This window comes from Carassius auratus, chromosome 14 (genome assembly GCF_003368295.1).
Source record: "Carassius auratus strain Wakin chromosome 14, ASM336829v1, whole genome shotgun sequence".
Lineage (NCBI taxonomy): Eukaryota > Metazoa > Chordata > Actinopteri > Cypriniformes > Cyprinidae > Carassius > Carassius auratus.
Window position 1 is genome coordinate 26,960,230 of NC_039256.1, and position 18,110 is coordinate 26,978,339.

Consider the following 18,110-nt stretch of genomic DNA (forward strand, 5'->3'; position numbering starts at 1 on the left):
GCGCTATTCTCCAGTCACTCTGTACAGTACTTAGTAAACTTCCCACTTTACATACTCTCTCTGTTAATGTGAAACAGTGTGTGTTGTGGGGTTTTCTATCAAAGCCTGTTTGTGTGTCAGAGAAAAACAAAGGTTTTTTAAGGTAAAGTGTAAAATAAGATAAATTAGTTATAAAATCACAATTTTGAGAAACCGTCACAGTTGTGAAATTTAAAGTCACAATATTTAGGTCTAATGGCATTGCGAGCAAATGTGAAGTTATAAAGTTACATTGTGAGTCATAATGTCGCATTTCTGAAATTTTAAAAGACATTGTGAAGATAATGTCACAACTGGGAGATATTAAGTCATATTGCAACATGTAAAGTCACATTATGAGTTATAAAAACTCAGTTATAAGAAACAATGTCACAAATGCAAGATTTTAAGTTACATTCTGGAGATACAAAATCATATTGTGACATTTAAAGTCACATTATGAGTTATAAAAACTCAATTATGAGAAAGAAACTTTGAGATCAAATCACAATTGAGAGATATAAAATTACATTGTGAGTTCTAAAATCGCGGTTATGAGAAACTGTCGCAGCTGTGAGATGTCAGTTCAGACTGTGGTTATATAAAGTCATACTGCATTAGATTGTCACTATGTGAGTTTTGCAATTATGAGGAAAAAACATTGCAACTGCAAAATTTAAGGTAAAATTAATTGAGAGATATAAATTCACAATATCAGGTATTAAATCTCAGTTATGAATATTAGATTAGATTTACAGCCATATTGTGGCATATATTATGATATAAAGTAATACTGTTATTGTTGGGGGGGGGGCTCAGGGCAATTAAATTTAATTAAATTTAATTGCTCAGGGGGGGCCTGAGCAATTAAAGTGTAATAATATAAATGAAAACAGTATTCTTCCACCAAAAAAATTTAGCTCCTCAGAAACAGCTGTTTCCGCAAAGTGGTTGCCGAACAACACGCAGAATTAAACAAAGATGGATGTTTGTAGCGTAATTTACAACAGCTTTGAACGCGGCTCAACCAGTCGGCAACCTCCCGCTCTCTAAATGAAGCCAGCACGGAAGTGACTAAAGTTCTCCATAATTAAGGGCGTGGCCACTTGAGTGACAGATGGATTGCCACTGCTGACACTGCCGTCGAGCTAGATGGACATGGCTTCAGCAACCAGCTCCCGCCTTTTTGCCCATTTTCGATGATCCGGGAGTGATGAGCGGTGACGTGCTGCCAAGATGGCGATGGCCCGCTCCACCCACTTTGAGCTTCAAAACGCTCTTCAGAAAATTACAGGTGACGTTACAGACACTACGTCCATGGTTTTTATACAGTCTATGGGCTCTACCAATCAGAATCAAGGACCGGAACTGAATCCGATTTATAATACACTACAAACATACATCTTTGTTTACTTGGAACCACAGCTGTTTCTGAGAAACTATTAATTAATTGTGGAAGAATACTGTTTTTATTTATATTATAACACAGTGTCTACATCGGACGTGAGTGCCGCGACACAACACGACAAATCCCGGACAGTAAACTACTGCTGCGTTGTATTTATGACTTACTCACACAAAGTTCAAATGATTTTTAACAGTCGCTTTTATGTGTCCAGTGTAGACAGACTTTAGCTGTTTGGTGCGGTGTGACAACTCTCACATCCGGTGTAGACACAGCGTTACACTTTATTTGATCTGTTTTATTCTGTGAACCCTTAATGCATATATGGAATAACCATTATATAAAAGCAATAAGCCACGTGGAGCCGTGGTTTACAGTGAATTTATCACAGCTAAGGAGGTTTTAGGCACTCCTCTTCGATATATATTTAACAGCTAAACTGTAGTATAAATCTCTGCTGTACTGTTTCATGGTTAGATTCATGTTGTAAAATCCTGACATAAGCCATTCAGACAGCTGTTGTCATAGTTATTTTTATCCTAGCGTCAGCTCAAGATCAGGTAAAGTGCCATCAACCTTTTCTGTACATGGAGCTTTTACTCTAACGCTGGATAAAGCAATTTGCTTTCAGACACAGGCGTAGTTGATGAGTTGTCTGTAATTTTCGGTGCTGCTTTTAGTCCCTCTGGTCGTGGGTTAGAATAGGGCTGCTGTTCACTGTGAGATGGGGTTTGTGATCTGTGCCATCCCTAGAGACGCATATGGAGCAGGTTAGAGTGCAGGCTACTGTCACCATCTTCCACCTCACTTCTCTAATACTCACTGGTCTCCAGTGAGGCTGTTTCACCGGAAACAATGGCACATCAATATTTTAAAGCTCTGACAAAAACAGTCACCCTGGAGGTTATTTTTGTTTGTAGTATTCTGCTGCTTGCAAGAGGAGGAAATCTTTTTTGCTGTGAGCTTCACTTTCATGCATGCTTTTTCTTTACTTCCTTCCTATGGTGTTTAATGAATCTGGCCAAGTGGGTTGGATTTAAAGTACTGCTGGAACTAATATTTTCCATACAAATATTGTCTGATAAGAAAATTAGGAATTTAAACATCCAGCGTTCAATGGAACACATGTGTGAGGAGCAGTATGCTAATCTAGTCTATCTAGCAGAGAAATCTCACACCGATGTAGGCCAGACATGTGCTGTCTATTAAAGGTCAGAGGAAACAGGTTTGCATGGTTGAGTTTCCTCCCATTCTCTCTGGAGCTTCCTTTCTCTTTGGAATATCATGACCGTTAAAGATGATTTTCCTGAACGTTTTGCAAAGTGGCTGTTTGCAAGACAAAAAAACAAAAAAGAAACAAGACCTATAAGAAAAAATGTAATTTTGCAGAACAGCAATACTAGGCAATGCTCATTGCATTTGAAAACGTATTGCTGATTTCTAAAAAATCTTGATATCTTGGTATCTTGATACTGGTATTACACTCACCGGCCAATTTATACAATACCTGTTCAATTGCTTGGTAACACAAATTGCTAAATCAACCTATCACATGGCAGCAACTCAATGCATTTAGGGATACAGATGTGGTGAAGATGACTTGCTGAAGTTCAAACTGAGCATCAGAATGGGGAAGAAAATAGATTCAAGTGACTTGAATGATTGTTGGTTGTTGGTGCCAGACAGGCTGGTATGAGTTTTTCAAAAACAGCTGATCTACTGGGATTTTCACACACAACCATCTCTAGGGTTTACACAGAATGGGCAGAAAAAGAGAAAATATCCAGTGAGTGGCAGTTGTGTGGACGAAAATGCCTTGTTGATGTCCGAGAAGAATGGGCAGACTGCTTAGAGATGATAGAAAGGTAACATAACTCAAATAAACTCATTACAACCAAGGAATGCAGAATACCATCTCTGAACGCACAACATGTCGAACCCTGAAGCAGATGGGCTACAGCAGCAGAAGACCACCCCGGGTGCATAATGCACCATGTCACAAAGCTCAAATCATCTCAGACTGGTTTCTTGAACATTACAATGAGTTCACTTTACTCAAATGGCCTCCACAGTCACCAGATCTCACTCTAATAGAGCACCTTTGGGATGTGGTGGAATGGGAGATTCGCATCATGAATATGCAGCTGATAAACTTAATTTAATAAAATTCAGAAAAAAAGCATTTATTGCTATTTACATTTTTATTCTAATAAATATTTGGAATGATTTAAGACTATAAAACTGTAGTTTTTACATGCTCTCCAAAATTTTTTTTAGACCACTGCAACCTTGATAGCAACGTTAATCTCATTTGACCACCAACACTACATTTGAATTCAGCCAGGTTGTTAAATTCGTCAAGTAAAAAATATAATTAGGACACACTGAGGAAAACAACAACACAAGGAATGAATAAAGAAAAGATCAACTTGTCATTTTTCTGAAAACTTTTTTTTTCATTACTTTCTTTCTAATGATGCGTGTCACAAACTCCAACTCAAAAACAAAGAAAGACTCTTAATTAGGACCCTAGCCTCATTTTTTAATAACATGCGAACAAAAAAGCAAGAAGAAAGCATTTGAGCTGAAGGGTGGAGCACTCACGCAGCAATCAATCAATAATGCATCAAACTTAGTACAAAGCCCTGAAGTCACAAGTGACAAGCTCTTCCAGTCCCTAGTTTTACTATGGATGAAATATTGACAGGTTTTAAAGTGACAAGGCACAGAGGTGATTGCTACTCAAAGCGGTCTCAGGCCTGTCTGCATCTATTCTGGTCTCTCATCCACTCATACAAATGCATAGATGGATAAATAAAGCAACACACTGCAATCCATCAGGTTTATGGAAAAAAACTTAAAGCTCTCCTGATAACTCCTCAATCTGTGTTTTACTCTCTTCAGGACACAACATGAAAAATAAATGTATTTTGTGGGAATGACTTTACATTTTTAATGTTCTGAGTTGTTTTTCTTTACAGCAGTTAACCTACGTTTTTTTAAGTTTGTAAGTTGGTGGCTAGAGGGATTCTACATCTGTTCCACTCAATCTTTAAAAACACACTCGTTTTGACATCAACATGGCCTTGATTTCTGATGAACAAGTATTCGCATGTCTTTACCAAAAGGCCTTTCTCATACTTGTGAAAGTATATTTAAATACACCATGATACAATATAAAAACAAAGATATTAAAACTAAATCTGAAGACCATCTACAGCCAAAACCTCATAATGTGAGGAAATCTATGTCATCTTATACCATCAAAAAAAAAAAAAAAAAAAAAAAATTGATGCAGCTTTCCCATGCTAATGCTGGCTTGATAACACACTTTCCTCCAGAGGCAGATTGCGAACATTCCTAAATGAAATACAAAACAGGGTCTGTCATACTAACACATGGCAATTTCTCGATCACACTGACTAATCTCCTATTGGAATTATCTGGAAAAGTTTAAGGGAAAACGCCTTAAGTGGAAAACAACTGCAGCTGTGGCCCATAAATTTACATGTTCAGTAAACGTCTTCTGTTGAACATTGCAATAGTGCAGTGAAATCACAGCAGGAAATGTTCACATGATATTCTCCACTACTTTTTACATTTACAAGCTTTGTTTAACGAATATGTTAAGAAACCATTTCTCAGACCTGTGCCGAAGAATGGGTTAAATCACTTGAAAAAGTAGTCTACTGGGCGCCACCGATATAATGCATTTCTCTTTTCACTATATAGTGAATTTAAAATGCAGCAGTTTTATACTTCAGTCCCTGTGATGTGACTAATAGTGTCGAGATGAGAGAATATGCTCATTTTCTGGATTGGTTTTAAAGCAAGACTATACAATTCCTTACTATACATTGCCACCTACTGGTTATACAAGGTGACACTTTCAAAGTAGTACGAAATTCTTAATGCAAACGTCCCATTTTCTTGATGTCAAATATCTACAAGACCTCACTATTACAAAATATTAATTATAATTCATGTATGATTACATATATTACAAAACACAAGCTAATACCAGCATTTGCTGAGGTTTAGGATTAGAGAATTAGAAAAGGCTGGAAAAGGACATTCTCTTAATTGAATAGACATGATTCAGCATGTGGTCTCTTGGTCAAGGTTGAAAATGAGGTAGCAGGTCTCCAGATGGTCTGTCCTGACCATGTGCTGGAATAGTGGCTGCAGGTCTTCTGGCGTGAGGCCATTTAGAAAGTGCCCACTGATTTCCTCATAGACCGAGGTGCCAACATCTTCTATAAATCCAGAAAGCAGAAAAGCAATTACTTGAGTATGCAGAGACACTACGAGAACCAGATGTGTTGGCAAACAGTACCCAGACTTATTCTAATATCTGCAGATCTACTAGATTTATATGATGCAGGAAAAAGTCTATGTGACATAGATAACAGTAATAATTCATTACATGTACCACTGCAATCTTGATGTAATTATAAAAATCTCATTTGACTGTTCATTAAATTATCATAGAAGTGAAATACAATTAAGACACAAGATGGGAAATAAAACTAAACAAAATCAAGAGAATGAAGAAAAGAGAATCTAGTTAAAATGTAAAAACGTGCATGTTAACCCATGCATTTCTCTTTTAACACTTTCATCGTCACAGAGAAACCGCCTGCTTCTTTGAGCTCCAGTGCCAACTCAAACACATCATTCTCTGAAACACAGTTCATGGCATCTCTGGTGTAGCTGACCACCTCAGGCAGGTCATCATCATCATCAGCTTCTTCAAAGTCATCTGGATAGTCAGAGATGTCTTCATCTTCAGACACAACTGTCAAAAGTGAAGAAAAATACATGTAGAGAATTCTCAAAGGTGTTGGAAACGCCAGGAAAAATATGAAATCATTCTTGGATCACCCTCAGCCTACGCCTGTTGCCTTGGAGATATAACTCAAAATAATAATAAAACTATGGAAAATATGAATATGATTACATCACACCCTTACCACTAGATTCCTCAAACGCCTCTTCAGCCACAACGGCGTCTTCCCTCGAAACATCGTCTGAGGAGGCATAGCTATCATGTTTGTCAAAGTCCTCTGAATAATCAGACTCTGCTCCTTCAAGGACCACTTCATCCTCAGCACTGCATGATGTCTCTGCTTGCAGTGTCTTGTCATCTGTTCTGCTTTCCATCGATGCCATTTCTACATTAAAATCTTCTTTTGTTTGAGGTCTGGGTTCAGCATTCACCTTTTTAAGGTTTCCCAGACATTCTTGCATATAGCTCAGACTATGTATGCTGTATGCACTCTGTCTATTCTCAGGAACCAAGGACAGCATTTTTTTGATGTTTGAATGTCTTCTAAATATCTCTGGGGGGTCTTGACGTTGACGTCTCCTTTTATGATCTTGTAAAACAGACTCAGGAGATTTTTAGCTTCAAAAGCTGGTTTGAGGGCACAGGGCTTATACAGCAGACAGCCAACAGCCCACATGTCAGATTTGGTGCTGTATGGGACATCCTGGTAGAGACTGGGAGATCCCACACAGGTGGAGGCCATATCTAGCGTGTGTCATAATCTTTGAAATCCCAATATCTCCCAGCTTTATCCTGTCTTGGTTAAGAGCACATTGGAAGGCTTGATATCTCTGGAGGATCTTTTCAGGGTGTACACTCTAAAAAACGCTGGGTTGTTTTTTCAACCCAACTGCTGGGTTGAGGCCGTTGGATAGGACTTTGGGATGTTTTAACCCAAGTTTGGGTTGAAAATAAGTTTTAAAAAAAAAAATTTCAACCCAGCGGGTCTGGGTTGAGGACGCGGACGTGAAGGAGAGCACGCACGTCACGTCAAGATCGTACGTCTCCAGTGCGAGCAGCCGCCATTTTGTCAGCGTGATAGAAGCGAGAAGCGACTGAAAGACTATGGTAAGTAAATATTCAAAATGTAAAGTTATCTTTTATTGTTTACCCGGTTGTATGAAAGGCGGAAGGTTTTATGAAAGGCGGAAACAAAGGAGCTTAACGTTATATATATATATATAAAAAAACGGACGCGGTTTTCGCCTCAGACACGGAGGTCTTAACTGCCTCATGTAACGTTAACGTTACTGAACGGAGGATGTACTTTTAATATAACGTATGTGAATGTATTTTGTCATATTTACATAAGATTTTACATTATCTGTACTTTTTGAGGCGTTAACAGACGGTTATGGTCACGGTTACGCTCATGTGAATTTGTCTTTTTTTTCGCGGTTAAACCGAATGTATGTTTGTCTCCTAAAGGAAACGGCATTGTGTGGTAAAGACTAGCATAATTATTTTGAGGCTGTTGAAGTGGTAACTGTTAAAAGTATGTTTTACATGTAATATTTCAGACTTGTCAAGCTTGTGTCTTTATTGTCCTCGCGCTGAGAGTTAAAGACACAGAAGCTGTTTGTGTGAGGAGTCACAGACCTGTGTGAGGATGAGGAGGAGGTGTTCTTCTGAAGAGAGGGACAGACGGTTTAAGGAGAGTAACGTTAAACTTCAGAATAACATCAAGTTATCTTTATTTTTACTAAGACTAAAATAATGTTGTTTTTTTAGATGTTGCAATCCAGAGACAAGATAACTTCATTCTTTTGAGACTGATGTAAGTTAAGTTATTATTACTTTTTTTTTTTTAGAAAATTAATGTTTATGTTGTGTCCTGCCTGTTAACTTCACATTTTGATTGTGTGATTTATATATATATATATATATATATATATATATATATATATGTCTGTATGTGTATATATATATATATATTGTGACGAGTCAGCTGCCTCCTCCCTGATTGTCACCGGCACCCCGTCCTAAATCGCCGCCCTTCACCAGGCTCCCGACTGGAGTGGGTGTGTGAGAGGAGGGGCGCTGGACGAGTCAGGGCTGGCGGCGTGTGATGGGGCACACCTGAAGGAAGTGGAGCCTCATTACCGCCGCTGTTTAAAAGCCCAACGCGCCTCTCCTCAGGAGACCGGTCTCTTCCCCGTGCATGCACGCTGGTGTCCTCGTGGGTCCAGGAAGGGTGCGTTGAGGGACTCCCGCGCCACAAGAGACGTGAGCAGCCGGACCCGCGATCCGGAGGAGAACCGCACCCGTTTACACGGCCGACGGGCCAGGATGCCGGGCCGTCCATCCCCTACCAGCGCCGCGGCCGACGAGAGAGATGCGGCCGCTAGAGGAAGCCGCCGCCCCTCGCGCCCCGGACCAAGGAGGGGAGCGCGTGCGGCCGCCGGACTCCGCCCCTTACCTGGACCCTTCCTCGATGAACACTGCCCGACCTACACAAATCCCGCAGCACGACGAGGACACCAGATTCCCTGTTATTTTGGACACTTTCCCCCTTTGGCCACTTTTATTCCCTTTGTTTTATGATTTCTGTTAATAAAAGCCTCTCCGAGGCCTGACGCCACGCCCACTGTGTCTGTCTTGTGCTCCTCCCGTGACACTGGTGGAGGATGCGGGCAGGCGGAGTCTAGACAGCGCAGTTGGGAAACGTCTGGTGACGTCACCCCCTCTCGCTTGCAAACGTTCGTGAGAACCCAGACTGGGACGGAGGAAAACTGGGGACAGCCTCCCAGCCACACAAGGGGTAAGTGACTTTTCCATTGTCATTTTACCCTGTGGTTGGTTGAGGCTGTCACTAAAACCCGGTTTCTCTGTCCCTGTTCTGGTGCGCTGCGAGAGGGAGGACCGCCCGGAGAGGAAGCCCCGCCCACTCCGACCGTTTGGAGCCTGGTTGAGGATGGTAGCACTCCCGTGTGGGTGGCGCCCTGGGGACGGGGATGTCGCTTGGGAGGGGGAATGTGACGAGTCAGCTGCCTCCTCCCTGATTGTCACCGGCACCCCGTCCTAAATCGCCGCCCTTCACCAGGCTCCACTTCCTTCAGGTGTGCCCCATCACACGCCGCCAGCCCTGACTCGTCCAGCGCCCCTCCTCTCACACACCCACTCCAGTCGGGAGCCTGGTGAAGGGCGGCGATTGGAGTGGGTGTGTGAGAGGAGGGGCGCTGGACGAGTCAGGGCTGGCGGCGTGTGATGGGGCACACCTGAAGGAAGTGGAGCCTCATTACCGCCGCTGTTTAAAAGCCCAACGCGCCTCTCCTCAGGAGACCGGTCTCTTCCCCGTGCATGCACACTGGTGTCCTCGTGGGTCCAGGAAGGGTGCGTTGAGGGACTCCCGCGCCACCAAGACGTGAGCTGCCGGACCCGCGATCCGGATGGGAACCGCACCCGTATACACGGCCGACGGGCCAGGATGCCGGGCCGTCCATCCCCTACCAGCGCCGCGGCCAACGAGAGAGACGCGGCCGCTAGGAGAAGCCGCCGCCCCTCGCGCCCCGGACCAAGGAGGGGAGCGCGTGCGGCCGCCGGACTCCGCCCCTTGCCTGGACCCTTCCTTGATGAACACTGCCCGACCTACACAAATCCCGCAGCACGACGAGGACACCAGATTCCCTGTTATTTTGGACACTTTCCCCCTTTGGCCACTTTTATTCCCTTTGTTTTATGATTTCTGTTAATAAAAGCCTCTCCGAGGCCTGACGCCACGCCCACTGTGTCTGTCTTGTGCTCCTCCCGTGACAATATATATATATATGTATGTATATGTTAATATTTTATTGAAACCATTGATGTCCCTCTTTGCAGAACTCAAACTACCTGGAGTTAAGGACACAGAAGTCTGCTTGTGTGAGGAGGTTTTCTCAGCTTCTTCTGAAGAGAGGGAAAGATCGTTTAAGGCAAGTAAACTTCATAATTTCATGTTATCAGTTGTTGTTGTGTTTTACTAAGAGTAAAATAATGTTTGTTTTTTGTTTTTGTAGATGTTAAAAGCAAGAGACATGGGAGAGCATCATTCCTTTGAGATTTTATGTAAGTTATTTTTAGAAAATAAATTTTTCTGTTGTCTCCTGCCGGTTTACTTCACATTTTGATGCAACAACAGTGTGATTACGTGCTCATTTCATTAAGACCATTGATGTCTGTGTTTTTTATTGCAGAAATCAAACCAAGTTTGGAGTTGTCTGATTTGGAGAGTCATTATTCTTGGTCTTCGCTCTTAGAGGTAGTTCACACAAAAAATCATTTACTTGCCCTCAAGTCATTCCAAACCTATAAGACTTTTGTCTGTCTTTACAACATAAATTAATATATTTTTAGTTTTCTCATAATATTTGTTAATCCATTTATATTTTAGATAATCAGTATTTTCAAGCTTCATAAATATAGAGTTATTGTAGAAGTAAATTCTGATATTTATATATGAATACATCTTAAATTATATGATAGCAAACATGTATTTTCAAAATAAAATACTGGTCTCCCAGACCAGCAATGGAGGACACAAAAAGAGAATATTAAATATATTCATATGCTTTCCAAAAAATGAGCAGAGTTTGTATGAGTCTGGAAAAACATGGGGAGAGTCAATTTTGAACATTTTAATTATTTGTTGAACTAACGGTTTGAAGAGCAGCCCTCCATGTACGTGAATATTGTGAGGTATGTGAATGTCATGTCTGTTTTAATGTTTCAGTAAAAAAACTTTCTGAAAGCAATATTTATTCAAACAATATCGCATGTCCTCACACTAGTGCTGCCATTATAGACTTCATGAGAGCTGTGATAGACAGACATTAAACAACCACACAAAGTGTTGAAACTTTAACACCGATTATTTACCTTTCCTTACGGATGTGAACACACCTCTACCTGAAAATCGATAGTTTAATTAAATGTTTAATTTTTTCAAATGTGTTTCTCTTAGGCCACTGATGAAGAACAGGCGGTGACTGGGATGAATCCTGGAATCTTCTTTCCCCTAAACTGATGCAGCGGTGGTTTTAAAGGAGGACGCTGCCCTGGATGATGTAGAAGATGTCACATGCTGTGCTGATGCGGTTTCTTCATGATTACATCAGTTATGCTAAAGAGATCATGAAAATTGACCGTGATGCATGATCTGTATTCATGGACTATGAAACAAACTAAGTGTATAATTTGTTAAAAAAAAAAAGTTAAATGCTTTTTCTGTGTTGTTTATTAGAGTTAACACTCTGTCATTCATACACCTGCTCACATTCTTTCACACACACACATGCGTCTGTTAAATGTTATAATATCAGAGTTAATGTTGTGATTTATTTGTGTACTGTCATGCCAGAATAGTTGGAAAAAAACCTAACTAATTGTAAATTTATTGTATGTGTTTTCGTATATTTTTATACAATATATACAATTGAACAAAGTCCAATTTGATCTTAAGTTATATTCATCAAATGTTCAATGCTTTGTTTATGAACTCTGTAGCTGTTAATGCCGTCCTTTTCTGCATTTCTTCTAACATGTTACTTTTTGACTTTTCTCTTGTTTTTAATAAATATTTTCCTTTTGGTAATTATTATTTGTGTGTAAAAGTGATATTTAAAATGAACAACATTTGTAGGTTTAATGCCTAGCTCAATTTGGGTTAATTTGAACGTAGAAATGCATTGTTTCCCCACATGGCTGCACTCTGCGAGTTTATTTTCTGCCAGCAGGAGGCGCTAAGAGCGGGAGAGGTAGGTTTCTCCGGTAACGGCTGCAGAGCGGTGCTGAGCTCACAAACGCTGCCTTATCAAGCACATGCGAAATGATATCGAACATTTTCTAAATACAGTAGTTTTCCTTATGAAATACAGTGATAAAAAACACCCGCTCTGGTTTTTTAAACCCTGCAATATAGTCATTTTAAACCATAAAAAAGGCAACCCAGCAGGCTGGGTTAAATATGATAACCCAACTGGTTGGGTTAAAACAACCCAGCGCTGGGTTCGTCCCTTTTTGACCCAGCGCTGGGTTGTCAAAATAACCCAAATTGGGTTGTTTTCAACCCAGCAGTTTTTAGAGTGTATAATATAACTGACAGCCATGATTATTTACACAAACCAGTCCATTATTTTGCATTCTGCAAAGTATTCCCCACTCTTGTGCTCTGTAATGTGGTCATCCAGCGTTCCACCATCACAATAATCCATAACAATGTAAATATGCTCATTAGTCCTGTCAATCCATGTTATAATCTGAGGATGCTTCAAGCTCCTGAGAATCAGGGGCGGATCTACCGGGGTGGCATAGGCAAAGGCCACCCTAAAAGAAAGCCTTGTTGGCAGCAACATATTAAAGGTTTTGGCCAATTTGAAAATTTACGAGCGCGATCGTGATTCGTGATCCCGCTCCGAACTCCCGAAATGATTCAAATGATTTGCAATCCCCACACTGACTCAAATGATTCGCGAACCCGCTTTGAACTCCCGAACTTACTCAAATGATTCGCGAACCCACTACGAACTCCCGAACTGATTCAAATGATTCGTGATCCCGCTCCGAACTCCCGAACTGATTAAAATGATTTGCGATCCCCAAACTGACTCAAATGATTCGCGAACCAGCGAACTCCCGAACTGACTCAAATGATTCGCGAACCCGCTACGAACTCCCGAACTGATTCAAATGATTTGCGATCCCGCTCCAAACTCCCGAACTGACTCAAATGATTCGCGAACCCGCTCCGATCTGCCAAACTGACTCAAATGATTCGCGATCCCGCTCCGAACTCCCAAACTAACTCAAATGATTCGCGATCCCCATAACTGACTCAAATGATTCGCGATCCCCCTACGAACTCCCGAACTGATTCAAATGATTCGCGATCCCAAAACTGACTCAAATGATTCGCGAACCCGCTTTGAACTCTCGAACTGACTCAAATGATTCGCGAACCCGCTCCGAACTCCCGAACTGATTCAAATGGTTTGCGATCCCCAAACTGACTCAAATGATTCGCGAACCCGCTTTGTACCCCCGAACTGACTCAAATGATTCGCGATCCCGCTCCGAACTCCCAAACTGACTCAAATGATTCGCGATCCACATAACTGACTCAAATGATTCGTGATCCAGCTACGAACTCCCGAACTGATTAAAATGATTCGCAATCCCCAAACTGACTCAAATGATTCGCAAATCCGCTTTGAAATCCGAACTCTAATAATTTACAAAGTATTAATATACTGTAATATTTTTTGTTGTTGGTGGTGTTGTTGTTGCTATAAAAACATACCTGAGCCATCAATAGCCTTTAAAATGGCTTAAAATGCATTATATAAAAAAATAATGAGGCAATAATGATTGGTTAATAATAACACTGTTAAAATACATAATGTAGGCAAATACAAAATAAACTATTTATGTAGGCCTACATGTTATTACAAATGCCATGTGATTGCTGCTGTTACACTTACAGGACAATCAAATCCTTGTTTAGGCTACTAACCAAAAATTTAATTCAAATATTCACTTAATCTTTCACTTTTGGCCAACTTTTTGCTATAGATGACAAAGGCTTTATAATTTCTTCAACAAAAAACGTGCATATCACAACCCTTACATAAATAAACCATGGTTTTATCATTGTAAAACTGCTTAGTTTCCTTTTGATTTCTGAATGCTTGAGACGATAAAATAAATTAGAGTCATAATAAAGTTATAGCCACGGGTAAATGTCGAGAGCTACAAATGTGATTAGTAAATAATACAATTTAATCATCTTTTTTTTTTTAAGTTATTTTTTCACCCCTATAGTAGGTGTTTTTTTCATCATCATATTTGAGGAAGGGGGGCACAACAATAAATCCTGCTTATGGGAACCCTTAAGGAGTTGTTATACACATCTCTTGGAATGCTCTACTACTACTACACACACACACACACTGAAGCACGCGTGGTGTTTTCAGCTCTTTACTATATTGATGCATGATGTAGGCTACACATGTGCACGTCAGCACGCTATGAGAGGATTTCACCATTTCATTTGATAAAACTATCGTCATTCATTCGTATCGTATACACAGACTGACAGAAACAGCAATGTCTTTACGACAACCTGTCAAAATAAAATTTTGGTATAACTTGAAGAAATTTAAACAGAAATATAGTACTATTGCACAGTAGAGTATGCTATACTTCAAGTATTAGCATACTTGATATGCTATACTTCCTATTAGCTAATAATAATAGTTAATTAAAAAACACAGAAACTCTGGTTACAACCCACCAAAATAAAAGTTTGGTCTAACTCAAAGAAATTATGTAAGAAATTGCTTATTAAAATATAATTAAAAAAGATATACTAAAACATTATTTTAAAGGAATATCACGCAAGGTTTCATAGAAGTTTTAATTTAAACTTGCCAAAACAATAACACCATATTTTTCAGAAACAATTTCTAAAAGTACATTTGTATCTGTGCCTATAATGTTTATTTATTTATTATTATTGTCAGCTAATAAAACCTATGCTTCAGAGACCATATTCATAAAACATCTAAGGCTAAATGTAGCTCTTAACTGGTTGAGTTAGATGGTGATAAACACTAAACAGTAAAAAATCAGTTGAGTCTCCCCAGCTGGAAATGTCATTGGCTGTTAAAATCTTGTGTTTCTTATAATAAATTGACAAATTGATAACACTAAACCTTTTATAATGCTCTTAATTACATGTTGTTGATGCATACTGTATGCATTAGTGAGTGTAGTGGTGCTTATGGGGTATGGTCACTTATTCCTTATATGTTAATGTTTGTTATAACTGTTTCAAATAAAATCTTGAATCTTGAATCTCTTGAATCTTGAATCTTGAAATGCAAGACATTGATTGCATGAGATTAAGTTTGTAAATGATAGCCTGTGTCCTTTTGTAGTGTGTACATATATTTATCATCAATCAATCTGTGATAACTTTGACTAAATTCAGTACATATACGTCTGCCATATGTTGCCACCCCTCAAAATTCCTGCCCCCTTCTCGCCACCCCATCAATATATTTCTAGATCCGCCCCTGCTGAGAATATATGCCTCTTGAAACACAACATCTTTGCTCTTTGCATTTCGGTAACTATCAACGTGTATTCTCTTGACCGCACATCATTTCTTTGTATCGACATGTTTCATTAACATCACAACACCTGCTCCTCCTCTGCCAAGAGTCAGGACTTTTATCATATTTCTACATGGCACTATCAATTCACTAAACATCTTCTTTATTCACCGGCTCGTCGCAAGAACATTTCAATTGTCCGGCTGAGAGCTGGATACCCTTACGAAGGAAAATATATTTACCAATATATTTCTTAAAATATATTGTGATATATTGTAATATATTATTTTCCCTTTTTATTTTCTAATATATTATATATTTGAATACATTGAATAATATATTGATGATACATATATTATATAATATATTGCAAAATATACAAATGATTGCTGCTTTCACTATATTGCAATATATTGGAAAAAATAAATATTAAATCCAATATATAAGAATATATGCCTAATATATTACATGATATTTTCCAATATACTGCAATATATTTTAGATTCATAAGGATTATGACCACTTATCTACTGGATAAGAAATGTTCTGTCTAAAGAAAACACCAGATAATGTAATGTTAGGCAAAGAGTTATTATATGAGCCTTCAGTAAATCAACTTGGAAAGTGTTTTTTTTTTTTTTTTTTTTTTTTGGAAAAAAAACATCTTTCAAAGGGTGGCAAAGGTGCTAAAGGTAAACAACAAATATATGATGCTCCATGAACAAACTCTAACATATGTCACCATATCGAAATTTACAGCATATAAGTTTACTGTTACATTAATGCTTATGCTGATGTGCTAGCTATAGCTTGCAGCGTTTGTGGCTAACAGATTGTAAACATTGTTACACTGCTGTGTGTCTTCTGTCTCGTTGTTCACAAGACCAACTAGTGTTAATGAAACATTTCCGGATATTGTATCTTAACTAAATGTGTTTGAAATGCGTGAGGAGATATGTGGCCAAATGTGTAATTCGCCTAATATGGTTATTTCAAAATGCTTAATATATCTATACAGATGGATAGGTATTATCTTATTTGCATTGTTGTAGATGTAAGATGTTAAGATACACTTGTGTTTGGACAGGGGCAGCTGCTTCAGGCAGTGGAGACAGTGATAAGAAGGAAAAGGCCCAGAAAGGAGGTACAGCTGTAAAGTAAACATCTGTATACTGTATTTTGTATCTGCATAAGAAATTTTACTTTAAAATATTACAAAAATAATAATAATAACTGAGAACAATTTTCTGTTAGGTTCTGCATATTCTGTGTAAAAGCATGGTTAGTGTATGGAAGCAATGTAGAAAAAACAAGCCTGGCATGCGCTTCGGTGAGGTGGCAGCACAGTACAGTGAGGACAAAGCCGGACAAGGAGTAAGACATTTGTCATGTATAAAAACAGTGAATCAGTAGCTGTAATGTGACTTGCATGAAGTGGAGTTTAAAACATCCTTTAGTTCCTGTGTGTACTATTTAGTTTTTTACCAGCAGATGGCATTCAATGCACTATCGATGCTAGAAAACTCCTCAGTCTAATTTGCATAGAATACTGAACTCATGTTATTCGATGGATTTTCAGTAACACTTACATTTTCTGTATCATTTCAGTATCAGTCTGTTTAAAATAAGTCATATAAAAGATTATATGTTCAATATATGCTATTGTCATAGTTTATCAGTAGTACTGTATCATAATTTAAATTGTACACCGAGATAGAAATGTAATTCTCCTGGGAAAAACTGTAGCCTGGTACCTTCAGTGCTTTATATTAAATTAAATTAAATTTATGCATTTAGCAGGTGCTTTTATCCAAAGCGACTTACAATGCATTCAGGCTAACATTTTTTACCAAACATGTGTTCCCTGGGAATCGAACCCACAACCTTTAGCGCTGCTAACACAATGCTCTATCACATATACCTTTAATTTCACAGTTTTGATCAAAGTATCTTTTAGTACTACTCATTCAGTAATTTGTTATTCAAAGTATGCTTTTGTAAGTATCAAGATAACCTCAACAACTGCTTGTATAGATTAAAGTTCTGGTTTGCATACAGGGTGACCTTGGCTGGATGAAAAGAGGATCAATGGTAGGACCATTTCAGGACGCAGCATTTGCACTGCCCATCAGCACTAGGGTCAAACCTTTATACACTGATCCTCCCGTGAACACCAAGTTTGGTTATCACATTATCATGGTTGAAGGCAAAAAACAAATGCTCTGAACAGCTTGATGTCATGGTAAAATTTCATTTTTCATTTACAGCTCAGTAACATTTTGCAGTCATGAAAGATATGTTTTTTTATATATATGTATATCACTATGTAAATAGCAACCAATAAAAACTGATCTTAAGGAGCAAATGGTTTTGATGAATTTGTCTCAGTGCTGGGTGTTTTTTTTTTCTTTTTTTCACAAATTTTGTTGTATCATATTATTCCAGTAAGACTTCCATAGCTTACACTACTGATGCTTTCAATAAGCTACATAAGCTTTTTTTAATAATTTTTTTATTATTATTATTTACTACAGAACGAAAATATTGTTAATATTACATCCTGCATTATAAATACTTCAACCAATCTTTCTCTTCACTGCCTAGAGTCTAGAATATGACTGAGATTTTACAGTTAGCTTTTTACAATTCTTTTCTTATTTACTTATAAGAAATGTGAGTTAATTATCACTAATATTACTAATAATACTAATATTACCAATAGAAAAAGTGTAGCCGTGACCTGAAGTGCACTAGCAGAAACAGGAAGTCT

The 18,110-nt window shown here is 38.8% G+C and overlaps 1 long non-coding RNA gene and 1 pseudogene across 1 annotated transcript; one reads left to right on the top strand and one right to left on the bottom strand.

Annotated features, from left to right (window-relative positions):
• Nucleotides 1-5,521: 5,521 nt before the first annotated feature.
• On the bottom strand, nt 5,522-15,465 carry LOC113113329 (serine/threonine-protein kinase Nek4-like; annotated as a pseudogene).
• A 505-nt stretch (nt 15,466-15,970) lies between these two features.
• On the top strand, nt 15,971-17,530 carry LOC113114189 (uncharacterized). The gene is made up of 3 exons (XR_003293689.1): nt 15,971-16,484; nt 16,595-16,714; nt 17,399-17,530. It is a non-coding gene; the product is annotated as an uncharacterized LOC113114189 (long non-coding RNA).
• The last annotated feature ends 580 nt before the right edge of the window (nt 17,531-18,110 follow it).